Consider the following 13,121-nt stretch of genomic DNA (forward strand, 5'->3'; position numbering starts at 1 on the left):
TGGATGTGGGGGCATGTGTCTGTGTGTGTGTGCCGTGTGTGTGTGGAGGGACCTGTGTGCCTATCTGTGAACACACATGTCTCCACGTGTGCTTGCACGTGTGTGTGTGGAGGGGCCTGTGCACGGCGTCTGTGCAGAGCAACCTAGGACTGCATAGCCTGGCTACAGCGTAAATCTGGTCGTGGGGATTCTGATGCCAGGTTCACTTCCTCATCTTTTCCTCAGTCTCAAAAATATATGGAGCGCCTCGTGAAAGCTGGACCCGAGGCCGGGCCCTGAGAACCCGGCGCGGAATAAGGCCTCCAGTGCCCACCTGCACGTAGGCCATGAACAGATGCCCTGTTGCATGTCCTGAAGCTTCCATCCAAGTCTCAAGGCCCGTTGTGCCATGCGTCAGCCTCCCAGGACACCAAGGGGCTGGGCTAACCGGGGGAGGCTTGGCCCCTGTGCGCTCAGGAAGCCAATGACATTTGCCTCCTGGCCACTGCCACCTTCCCTCTGTGACCCTCCCCACTAGGCACCAGGACCCTCCTCGTTTCTTTGGGTCACTTGTCTGATTAGCCGATAATGTATAACGTATCTGAACAACACCTGGCAGTATTGTTCTGCCGTTAAATACACAAGATAACTTCGGTGGAGCTGGCACCTGTACCATACCTGGAGCTCCACAACATTATCTCATTTAGTCGGCAAACATCCCATGAGCCAGGAGTGACGAATCTCCATTTAGCAAAGAGGCAGGTGAAGCCCAGAGAAGTGCAATGAATCTCTCAAAGTAGCACAGCTAGCAAGCGGCCATATAGGGATTTGAGCTCACAATTGTCCTATCAGGGGCCCTGCCACTGCATGGGATCCTAGTGATTTAATGGGAACCCATGGCCCCAGGCCCCCACCCTCAGCTGACCACCCAAGGTCAAGGTCTGCCATCTGGAGCAGCTTTCCCACTGTTCTCTCAGCATCCCTCCTGCCCCGACAGGATTCAGACAGGCTCGGAGGGTCCCTCTGCACAAGGTAGCACCCCATTAGCTATAGGCTGGGAGGGACAAGGCTTGTGAGCCACACGTGGCTGGTTTCCATCCCCATGCCACCCTCCTTAGGAGTCCCTGTGCGGTGACCTCTCTGCACACTGAGTGTGGTGACCTGGCCTCTGCTCACACGGCACCCCATTCCGCACAGACCTTGTACTCTGTGTTCCTCTTCCCCACCACACACGGAGCCTCTAAGGCCCAGCTCCAAGGCAGTTTCCTCTGGCAAGTCTGTGTGGCTGCACACAGCCCCCTTATCCCCGCTGTCTCTCCCCACTGTTCAAACATCTCTCTGATTAGGGACAACTGTCCACTTTGCATAAGAGCTGTTTGCAAGCGAATCTTGGGTCCCTTCTAGACTCATTCACCTTTGTACCCACCACCGAGGATTCTTTATTAGCTGTATTTGAATTTTACACTTACAGGGGTCCCAAGAGTAGGTGCTGCCCCCATCTCCATGTTACAGAGGAGAAAAAACTGAGGCCCAGAGAGGTTTAGTCATGAATCCAAGGTCACCCAGCTACTGAATGACAGAGCAGAGACTGGACTGAGCCTGAGGGATCTGTGGCTGCAGTTCGCCACTGCTTAACACCTTCTCAGGAATGTGGTGGGTGACTATTTTTCTGAGGATGTTTATACTTTAAAAGAGGACCAAGTAGGGGCACCTGGGTGGCTCAGTTGGTAAAGCCTCTGCCTTTGGCTCAGGTCATGATCCCATGGTTCTGGGATGGAGCCCCTCATTGGGCTCCCTGCTCAGTGGGGAAGCTGCTTCTCTGTCCCCCTCCCTCACTCCCGCTCTCTCTAATAAATAAATAAAATCTTTAAAAAAAGAAAGAGAGAGAGAGAGGACCAAGTAGAGAGATTAGTGCTTAACCCAAAAGAATGAAGCTAATGGTGGGTTCCAGGCCCTGTGGCTTGGTTGGGGGCAGACATGTGGGCCAGGGAGGCTTTCTCAGGCCCTCCGAGCACAGAGCACAGGAGCTGCTGCAGGGCGGGCGGGCCCAGGACACCCTCTCCATTTCTGGAGGCCCCTTTATAAATCGGATGTTGTGACCGAAGTGCTACAACAAGCTCCTTTCATGTGGGCCGGGGACAGATTTTAGTCATTCAATGGCATTTAATGTAACTGTGGTTATTAGAGCCTTGTGCGCTGTCCTCGGCTGCCCCTGGCCCCTCTCGTCCCGGGGGTTGAGGGGGTAATGGACATATTAAATAAATCTATTACATGAATCAATGACATTCTTGGGAATCCTCTTTTCGTCTTAAGAAAGTAGAAGAGGGACAGAGTTCTGAGTTTTGCCCTATGAACATCTAAAGGAGCGTCGTGTTTGAGTGTGGGAAGAAGGAGGCAGGAGAGTTGGGGTTCAGGATCTGGGCTTCTCCCTTTCCGGGTGAGTTCAGGGTCTGCCGTCCGTGTCAAGCTTGGGAAATGACGACCAAATAAGTAATGTGAACAAGGCTACTCACAGACAGGGAAACCCTGTTTCCCTCCTCAATCTACTTCATGGCTTTTCAGTCTTGGCACTATCCATGTTCGGGCCTGGATCATTTCTCGTTGGGGCTGGGAGCAGTTCTGTGCCTTGTAGGATGTTTAGCAGGATCCTTGGCCTAGAGGCCACTAGTTGCCAGTAACAAACCACCCCTCCTCAGTTATGACAACCCAAAATGTCTTCTGACATTGCCAAGTGCCCCCAGGGTGGGTGAGAAGCACTGTTCTAATCAGAAATCTAGAGAATGGAGTGTTAGCTTCCCCAGTGAGAAAAAGAAGAACGTGTCTTGGGTATTTCCTTTCCTTGAAAGATCCAGAGCCCGAACACCTAGGAAATGCCCTCTGTAGACAGGCAGTTCTTATTTTGGTGCCACCAATGTTACCCTGTGAGTCCCCTCTCTGGTGGGTGCAGGGAGGTGTTCAGAGGTTGTCATGATGTCATGACCAAAGAAAGCAGCCCCATCAATTCTGAGCTGCCTATACTTCCCGAATTCCTGCCATCTGCTGGGCATGGTGCTAAGTCAACACAGGCTCTCTGTTCATCTGATGGGTTTGGCACTTTGGAATGACAGGGGCAGAGCTGTTCCTAAGTGGTTCATCCCCAGAAAATCAGACAAAGAACCAGCAAGGGAATGACAATTAAAATAATAATTATAATAACAGGAATAATACTTAAAAAATAACAGTCCTCGGTGTTTACTAGGAAAGAGGGATTTTGCAAGCTTTGTCCCCTTTTACGCTTGCCACCGTGTCAGGAGGTTGGTGCTATGAAGAAAAAGCCAGGACTAGCTGTGGTAAGAAACTTGACCAAGGTCACACAGCAAGTAAGTGGATGAGCCGTGCCTTGAATCCACCAGGATTGGGCTCCAGAGCCTGTGAGGATTTTTGCATCCGTACAAAAGGGCTGAAGGAGTTATATGCAAACAGCCATATACATATACCCACCACCGCATTATACAATCAATATTTCATTATACATGTTTATTACATATCCATCCACTATCCACTCATCAATCCCTTTTAGTTGTTCTTCTGCATGCATTTCAAAATAAGTTGCAGATACCAGCATGTTTTGCCCCTAAACATATCAGCCTGCAAAACATTTACTAGGGTTTAATATTTGTTTACAATTTTTTCTAAGATAAAATTTTCTTCTCTAAGAGGCTCGCACTTTAAGCATGCCAGGGGCATAAGTTTTGACAAATGCGTACATGTTCTTTTGTTACACGCGCCCCCTATCAAGATATTGCACATTACCGTCTCCTGTTAAAGTTCCCCGGTGCCTCTTCCACTCCTTCCTGCCTCCACAGCACAGAAGCAGGTAACACTTCTAATATTTTTTTCCCACTGTGAATTCATTTAGCCTGTTCTAGAACTTTCTGAAACATGAGCTCATACAGCATATCTGTCTTAGGCTTTTTTCACGCAGCGTAATGTTTTTGAGATGTATCCATGTTATTACAGGTACCAATAGTCTGTTCCCTTTTATTGTCAAATTCCATTTTATGGCCATCTTGCAGTTTGTCCGTCCATTCTCCTACTTCTGAACGTTCAGGCTATTTCCAGATTTTTTACTATTTTGAATTAAGTGGTCATAAACATTCTTGCACAAGACTCTCCATGGACATATGCTTGTATTTCTCTTGGCTAGATAAATACCTACCATTGGAATGCTAGGTTACCAGATTGTCGTATGTTCCATTATATAAAGAGCTGCCTCACTTTCCCCAAAGTGTTAGTACCATTTTATACTCCCATCAACAATGGGAGAGTTCACATATTCACCAACATTTAATGTTGTCAGTTTTCTTAGTTTTAACCATCCTGGTGGGTGTGTAGTGTAGCTCTTTAATTTTTGTTTTGTTTACTTATTTACTAAAGATTTATTTACTTCAGAGAGAGAGAGAGAGAGAGAGAGAGAGCGAGTGAGAGAGCAGGAGGGCCTGAGAAAGAGAGAGCATCTCAAGCAGATTCTGTGCTCATCACGAAGCCTGATGTGGGTCTTGATCTTAATGACCATGAGATCACAACCCGAGCCAAAACCAAGAGTTGGATGCTTAACTAACTGCACCACCCAGGCGCTCCCTTAATTATTATTTTAAATTACATTTCCCTGATGACTAATGTTGTTGAGCACCTCTTCATGTGTTTACGGGCATTCATGAATTCCCATACACTTACAGAACTCCTGTTCAAGTCTTTTTGTCCTTTAAAAGAATAAAGTTGTTTGCCTATTTAATTTTTGAATTGGAGGAGTTCTTTATATATTCCCAATACCAGTCCTTTGGCAAATAGATTTGAAGTCTATGGTTTTAACCTTCAGGAGATCAGAGAAGATGGAGAGCCCTGGGGTGTTCAGATTGTTTGTGCCTAAGTAGGAGACACTTCAGGTGTGAGACGCCCCCCTGTCTCCCCTCCGCACCTCAACCTGGGGCTACGCAGGCCACCATGAAAAGTGCTCTGCACCCACAGGAATAGATGGAGGGAGAGAATGAAGAGCTGGGAGAAGGGCAAGAGAGGGAAAGGAGTGGGGTTTATGCAAAAACGGGGTTGCATGATGTTGGGCTATGTGTTCTGCATTCAGCTCCCCCACTAGATGCAGGTGTCACTCACGTAGAGGTAGTGCAGACTCTTTTGTGTTGTGCCCTCTAAACTTGGGCTCTGTGATAATCATTTCTGTCGTTCAGCAGAGATAGCTGGCTTTCCTTCTTCCTGATACAAGAAAAGACTACATTTCCTTGTCTTCTTTGCAGTGAGCACGGCCACATGACTTGCTCCAGCCAATGAAATGTGAGCAGAAATGACTTCTAGGCAAGAAAACTTTAGAGCCAGCGCAATCCTTGCTTCCCATGTTCCCTTCCCACTACTGTGGGGGTCATGGTAGTTGGGTCTCTGAGCGGTTAGAGCAGAGCCCCCTGCTGACATGACGTAGCTATACAGTATTTGGATGAAATCACCTTTTGCTGAGATCTTGTGGTTGTTACTGCAGCCTAGCCTAGGCTGACTGATAAAGGATCGCTTTCGATTTCTATAGGGTGCTAAGAGGTACAAGGGGACTTATATGATCCGGTTCTGTACCGTCCCTCATCTCTAGGCCTGTGCCTTCACTAGTCTGTGAAATCGACACCCTGATTATCTTACAGCAAATAAACAAATGGAACAGCTGGAACCTGATCTTACCATTAAGTGTCTTCTCTCCTCTTGCTTTTTTTTAAACAGCAGGAAAATGGTTTTGATTTTTAATGTATGATAACCAGCAAAGTAAATTAGGGCAAATTTTAATTCAGGCAATAACAAACAAAATGTAATTCTGTTTTGAAATAGGGATGAAAGAGTATAGAAATCGTGTGAACTTACAGCTCCTCATGGGATCCTCAGGGTTCGCACTGGCAAGCTAAGCAGAATCTTCCCTGAGAAAATAGGAGTCCGGAGAAGCCCAGTGTGCTGGTTGCTAGAATATATTCTTCTTCTCAGAGATGTTTAAGATCTAGCAATCAGATCACCCACAGAAAAGGATGGGATCAATCAGAGCTTGCAGCTTCTCTTTTGCACCCAAGCCCCATAATCATGGCTGATATTTCCCAACCAATTCTTGCCCATTAATGACCAGCAGATCCATAATTTTCCAAGTTGGCGGATGCAGTTTCAAACTAGTGGTTCATTAAACGTTCCAGACTCTTTAGCATATAAAATGAGTGTTTGCAAAGGGCCTAGCTCCTAGCTTTGGGATTAAAGAGTAACTAGGAGTCCGATTGATTCTACACAATTCAACAAATATTTATTGATTGCTTTTACAGGGCCCAATAATCACCGTTCACATACGAAACTGCCCAAAATAAAGTAAGGGGGGTAAGGGTGGGGGGGGGCAGTTAAATCCCAGAGATGAGAAGTGTCAACAGAGAACCAATGAGCCTTTTTTTTTCATCAGCAAATGCTCACAGATCAGCCTTCTCCTTTGCTCCAGAGCAACAATGGCAACCACACATCAGAACCTGCGGGATCCTACTGCAGCAGGCAGTGATGGTTTCAATTGTGATGGCAATTCACACTCCCCCCAGCCTGGTTCTTTCAGGAGCTTGGCCTCTGGACCTGGGCTCATTTTTGTGGCTATATCAATATCCTTCGCGATGGCCCAGCTTGGATACAATGCATAATGATCCACTATTGTGATTACCATTCATTTTGCAATTTTCTTTCAGTCAAAAGAGTTAGGCTTAGGGTGTGGCCCTACCCAACTCCCCAAGGCTGAGATCTTAATTCCCTGGGCTGGGAGCTCCAGAGGAACACACATGGAACTGATTTAGTGGCCAGACGGCTTAACGGCAGAGAGAATTACACTAAAGAAACTGGTTTCTCTGCTGGCTGGGATTCTAGACTGTGCATGTATGGCTAACAGCATGAATGCCAGACATGGTGGAGCACTCTCCCTTTATCATCTCATGTAATCCTCACACCAATTTAAGAGGTAAGTGTTGTTTTTATCCCCATTTTACAAATGAGGAAACTGAGGCCCAGATTCAGGATGAGTGAACTTGTGCATGGCAGAGTCATGGTTTGCTCTCAGTAGGTTTGACTCTATAGGCATCATTAAACTTTAAGAAAGTTGTACGGAAGCCAAGGTAGGAAGAGGGGCTTAAAGGAGGTTGCAGGCTTCCAGGCCACCTGCTGTCATATAAAGTAAGCCACGCAGTCACCATTGAACAAAGCTAGGCTCTATGTTCTGAGAGAGGGGTAAAGGGCATTTAAAAACTAATGTAGATGGGGACATCTGGGTGGCTCAGTGATTGAGTATCTGCCTTTGGCTCAGGTCGTGACCCTGGGGTCCTGGGATCGAATCCCGTGTTGCCCTCCCTGCAGGGAGCCTGCTTCTCCCTCTGCCTGTGTCTCTGCCTCTCAATCTCTCTCTCTCTGTGACTATCATAAATAAATAAATAAAAATTAAAAAAATAAAAACATAAAAAAAATTTTAAAAATGCATCCATGTATTATTTATATAATTTTTAAAAACACATCAGTATTAAAAAGATACTAACATGTACTGGCAAGGACATAGAATGGCTGGGATTTGGGTTATAAGATGAGGCAGCTACTTTGTGTGTGTGTGTGTGTGTGTTTTTTAAGATTTTATTTGTTTATTCATGAGAGACACAGAGAGAGGCAGAGACACAGGCAGAGGGAGAAGCAGGCTCCATGCAGGGAGCCCGATGAGGGACTCAATACCCCGTCATCAGGATCACACCTTGGGCTGAAGGTGCTGCTATACCACTGAGCCACCCTGGCTGCCCTGTTTGTGTTTTTAGAGAATTTTTTATTTGTTTATTTGACAGAGAGAGAGCACAAGCAGGAGAGCAGCAGGCAGAGGGAGAGGAAGAAGCAGGCTCCCCAGTGAGCAGGGAGCCCAATGTGGGGCGCAGTCCTTGGGATCATGACCTGAGCCAAAGGCAGATGCTTAACCGACTGAACCACCCAGGCGTCCTGATGTAGCTACTTTGGAAAACAGTTGGGTGGTTCCCGAATATGTCAACCATACAGTGATCACATGACCTAGCAATCCCAGCCCCAAAGTGGTACGTTCATAGCTGCATTATTCATAATAATCCCAAATGCCCATCCACTGATGAATGGATAAATAAAATGTGGTATAGACATGCAATGGAATATTATTAAACTATAAAAAAGAAAAAAGTACTGACACCTGCTACAACATGGATGAACCATAAGGACATGATGCTGAGTGAAAGAAACCAGACACAAAAGACTCAATATTGTACAATTCCATTTATATGCAATGTCCAGGAGAGGCAAATCTATGGAGATAGGGAGTACATGAGTGTTTGCTCAGGATTGGGGTAGGGGGTGTAGGGGTAATGGGGATTGCTTACTGATGAATTAAAGTCTCTTTTTGGAATGATGAAAATGTTCTAAACTAGATTTCCATGATGATTGCACAACTCTGAAAATGTTAAAACCCGGGGCACCTGTGTGGCTCAGTGGGTTAAACATCTGTCTCTTGGTTTCAGTTTAGGTCCTGACCTCAGAGTTGTGGCATTGAGCCCCGGGGTCTGGCTCAGCATGGGGTCTGCTTGAGATTCTCTCTCCCTCTTCCCCTCTTGCTCATGTTCTCTCTCTCGTTCTCTCTCAAATAAATCTTTAAAAAAAGAAAATGTTAAAAATCACTGAACTATACACTTTATTTTTTTTGAACTATGCACTTTAAATGGATGAATTTTATGATATGTGAAATATCTCAATAAAGCTGTTATTTAAAAAAGTCTGTGCCATGTATGTCATTAATTGTAGATTATAACATTTAAAACATCATTTTCAGATTATAAGTGATATACATTTATTATAAACACTTCAGATAATATAAAACAGCATAATTAAGAAAATAACAATCACCAGAGATATAAAAATTTGTAATAAAGTGACACCTGTTTCCTTGCATTTGAAACTCCCAATCCCCAGCAGTGATAGTTTCATATATAGGCCTCTAAGACTTTTCAATGCACATATAAGCATGCAAAGCATATATATGTGGATATATACATATATGTGTGTGTATGTGTATATATATATTTTTTATTTATTTAACAGAGAGAGCACAAGCAGGGGAGCAGCAAGCAGAGGGAGAGAGTAATTGTGTGTGCATCCTTTTAAAAATAATTCCAAAATATACACTATTGTGACTCTTGACTTTTAAAAGCAAATAATTTATTGTAGATTTTCCTACATCAATATCTATAGATCTAGTCTATCATTTAATAGCTGCGTAATATTCCACAATGTATTAGCTCTTCTTTTCTTCTTTTTTTTTAAGATTTTATTTATTTGAGATAGAAAGCAAGTGAGGTATGATGAGCAGGGCAGGAGCAGAGGGAGAAGGAAGAGCAGACTCACCATTGAGCAGGGATCCCCACCTGGGGCTTGATCCCAGGACTCCAGGATCATGACTTGAGCCAAAGGCAGACGCTTAACTGACTGAGCCACTCGGGTGCCCCTGGCTTTTCTTTTCTTCCTGGTTTCTCTCATGTTTTCTTTTTGCCAACACTGCTGCCTGCAACACTGAGTGTAGTCATGGGTGGCTTCTTAGGAAGGGGATCTCCAGATCAGACATAAAGATGAGAGGCCTGTTAATCCACATCCTGTCCTAAACTTTCGTCTTGTCTTGATTTAAATAGCTAATTCTTACCCATGCTACAAAACTCAAAAGCACAACAGAGCACAATTCCACTTCTGGTTCTTTTTCTGAAGGAAATGAAAACACCAACTCCAAAAACTACCTGGACCCCCATGTTCACTGAAGCATTATTTACAAGAGCCAAGACATGGAAACAACTTAAGGATGCACTCACTGATGATGAATGAATAAAAATGTGGGATATATACATAGCGGAATATTACTAGGCCATAAAAATGAGTGAAATCTTGCCATTTAAGACAGCATGGATGGACTTTGAAGGCATTATGGTAAGTGAAATATGTCAGAGAGAGAAAGACAAATACTGTAAGATCTCACTTACCCATGGAATCTGAAAACAACTCAACACACACACACACACAAAAGCCAAACTCATAGACACAGAGAACAGATTGGAGGTTGTCAGAGGCAGGGGGTGGGGATGGGCAAAGTGGGTGAAGGTCATTAAAAGGCATAAACTTCTAGTTATGAAATAAGTAAGTCATGGGTATGTAATGTACTGCATGGTGACTATAGTTAATAATAATATATTGTAGATTTGAAATTGTGAAGAGAGTAGATCTTGGAAATTCTCATTACAAGAGGATCTTCACAGTATATACAAATATTGAATCATTACATGGTATGCCCAAAATTAATATAATGTTACATGTCCATTATATTTCAATAAAAAGATAAGACATTTCCTCTCACAGCACAGCAAATAAATCACTTTTCAATGTGAAAGAGTAAAATAGCTCCCTTGTCCCAGGATTAGGCAGTGGGGCGAATGGTATTTTGCCACTCTATAAAGAATTTTACGGGGCATCTGGGTGGCTCAGTGGTTGAGTATCTGTCTTTGGCACAGGTTGCGACCCTGGGGGCCTGGGATCGAGTCCCACATCCAGCTCCCCAGGGGAGCTGCTTCTCCTTCTGCTTGTGTCTCTGCCTCTCTCTGTGTGTCTCTCATGAATGAATAAATAAATATCTAAAAAAATAATTTTACAATTAGGGCGGCAATACTGAGGAGGAAAGATTTAACTATATACACATACACACGCTTGTGTGCACACACACAAGCACATACACATAGCACTGGTGTAAGAGAAAGTTGCTGGGGTTTCGAGTCCAACAGGTTGGCTGTGAATCTCAACCCCATTGCTTACAAGCCACGAACCTACAAAATCTCTCTGAACCCCAGCTTTCCAGGCTGTGAACCTGGGATAATACTGCCTCCCTCACTGTTCTATAGGCAGCAAGACCAGACTAGGATGGGGCAAGAGACAGCCACCTCGGGAGCAAAGGTGAAGGGGTCACCAGAACCCTCAGGAATCAAGATAAATACTATTCTAAGGCAGTATTAAAAAAAAAAAAAATCAAACTGACAACCTCTGGTGTGAGAGCCAGCCACCGGAGTTTTGTAAATACAGGTGCCCTGGAATTGGGGATGGGTTATGTGGAGCCTCTGGTTCAGTGCATGAGGTTCAGAAATCGGTGTCTTGGGCAGCCCGGGCAGCTCAGTGGTTTAGCGCCTACCTTTGGCCCAGGCCTAATTCTGGAGACCCGGGATCGAGTACTGTGTTGGGCTCCCTGCATGGGGCCTGCTTCTCCCTCTGCCTGTGTCTCTGCTTCTCTCCCTCTCTGTGTGCCTCTCATGAATAAATAAATAAAATCTTAAAAAAAGAAAGAAAGAAAGAAAGAAAGAAAGAAAGAAAGAAAGAAAGAAAGAAAGAAAGAAAGAAATCGGTGTCTTTCGGGTGAACGCCGGAGCTTGGGTGTTTGTTGCATCCTCGGGTCACCAAATACTTAATTTGAAACATTCTCTGCATTCATTTGGGGAATATAAAAATTAGTAAAAGGGAATAAAGGGAAAGGAGAGAAAATGAGTGAAAATATCAGTGAGGGGGACAGAACATGAGTGACACCTAACTCTGGGAGATGAACAAGGGGTAGTGGAAGGGGGGGTGGGCGGGGGGATGGGGTGACTGGGTGATGGGGCAATGAGGGGGGCACTTGGGATGAGCACTGGACGTTATGCTATATGTTGGCAAACTGAACTCCAATAAAAAAATTTAAAAAAATAAAATAAATGGAGAACTGAAAAGAAAAGAAAAGAAAAGAAAAGAAAAGAAAAAAGAAAAGAAAAGAAACGTTCTCTGGTGACACCTGTGCCCCGCTCCCCCCCTCCCAACAGCCCCCCCTCCCAGCCATTTATCAGAGTGGCAGATTAAAATGATGTAACAGGAAGTTTTGTGTTCATCCGTAATATCCCGAATCCCCAGCTCTCTATTGATAATTCATTATGTGTTGCCGCTGCCTGGCTGCGGCCCGAAGTGCTTTCTGCCGTAATGACCTGAAGGCCGCCTGGGTAACGGCCCCCCCTGTCACCCGCACCCCCCCCCCCCCCGCGGGTACAGTAATATTATTCTGCCATCCGTCTTGGGAGAATGCTTAAAAGCTTTCTCTCATTTTCTCCATTTAACTCATGTATTATCTGAGTTTTTACATTAAATGGCCATTCTTAATATCCCATGACGCGTCACCTCTTTTCTGGAGAGTTCGCTCGTACAGTACTTACCCGACTCCAGAATCCATACTAATCGAATCTCGCTTTCCCACTTCGGCGGGAGCAGCTCGTTGGGTGCAGCAGCATTTAATCTGGAGGAGGAACTTATGAAAGAGAACAAAACAATTTAAGCTGCAGTTGGTTAAACGCGAACGCCAATGATGCAATTTGTTTTATAAAAAGGAATTAGCAGATATTGAAGTCAAGTTGCAGAATGAAGGTCAAAAAATACCCGGCTTTATTGTGCGCGGACAACCCACAACAATGCTTTTTTAAAAGCCTAATCTGGGCAAATGGCAGATAAACATTTGAGTTTTTCTATGAAAGAAGAAAGGCCCCGGCTAAGGCTTTAAATCTACGCTATGATCTAGTAATTTAAAAACACTGAAATCCATCCTTGCAATCCCGACACTTCACTCAGGACTGGCTCCGCTGGGCTTAATCTGTGCTTCCCAGCACCGCCTTGAGCAAGAAGCTAGAAAGGCTACTTTCGGCACCGATTTTAAGGAAGAAAGAACGTCTGATGGTTGGCTCACCTTCCCTGTAGGATTCAAACACAAAACGGAAAAAGTTGCAGCCCAAATTCCTTTAAGGTATAAAGGGACAGAGCTGACTGTTGCCTTGAGGCCCTGGGGCTGGGAATATTTTGATTTTAAGAGTCAGAGACCTCCAAACCTGGAGGCTGATTTCTTTCGGGGGCATAGAGAAAGTTCCATCTCACTAATGGATTGGGGGCAGGACTTGGGATGCGTTTGGAGGCCAGTAATGGAGAAGACGTTCATTTCAATCTGAGTGGCTGGGGGTTGACGGGAGGGCAACGAGTAGGACGGAGGACGATGAATCATCCATCCCTCCGAAGTG

The sequence above is a fragment of the Vulpes lagopus genome, chromosome 8 (genome assembly GCF_018345385.1).
Source record: "Vulpes lagopus strain Blue_001 chromosome 8, ASM1834538v1, whole genome shotgun sequence".
In the NCBI taxonomy this organism is placed as follows: domain Eukaryota; kingdom Metazoa; phylum Chordata; class Mammalia; order Carnivora; family Canidae; genus Vulpes; species Vulpes lagopus.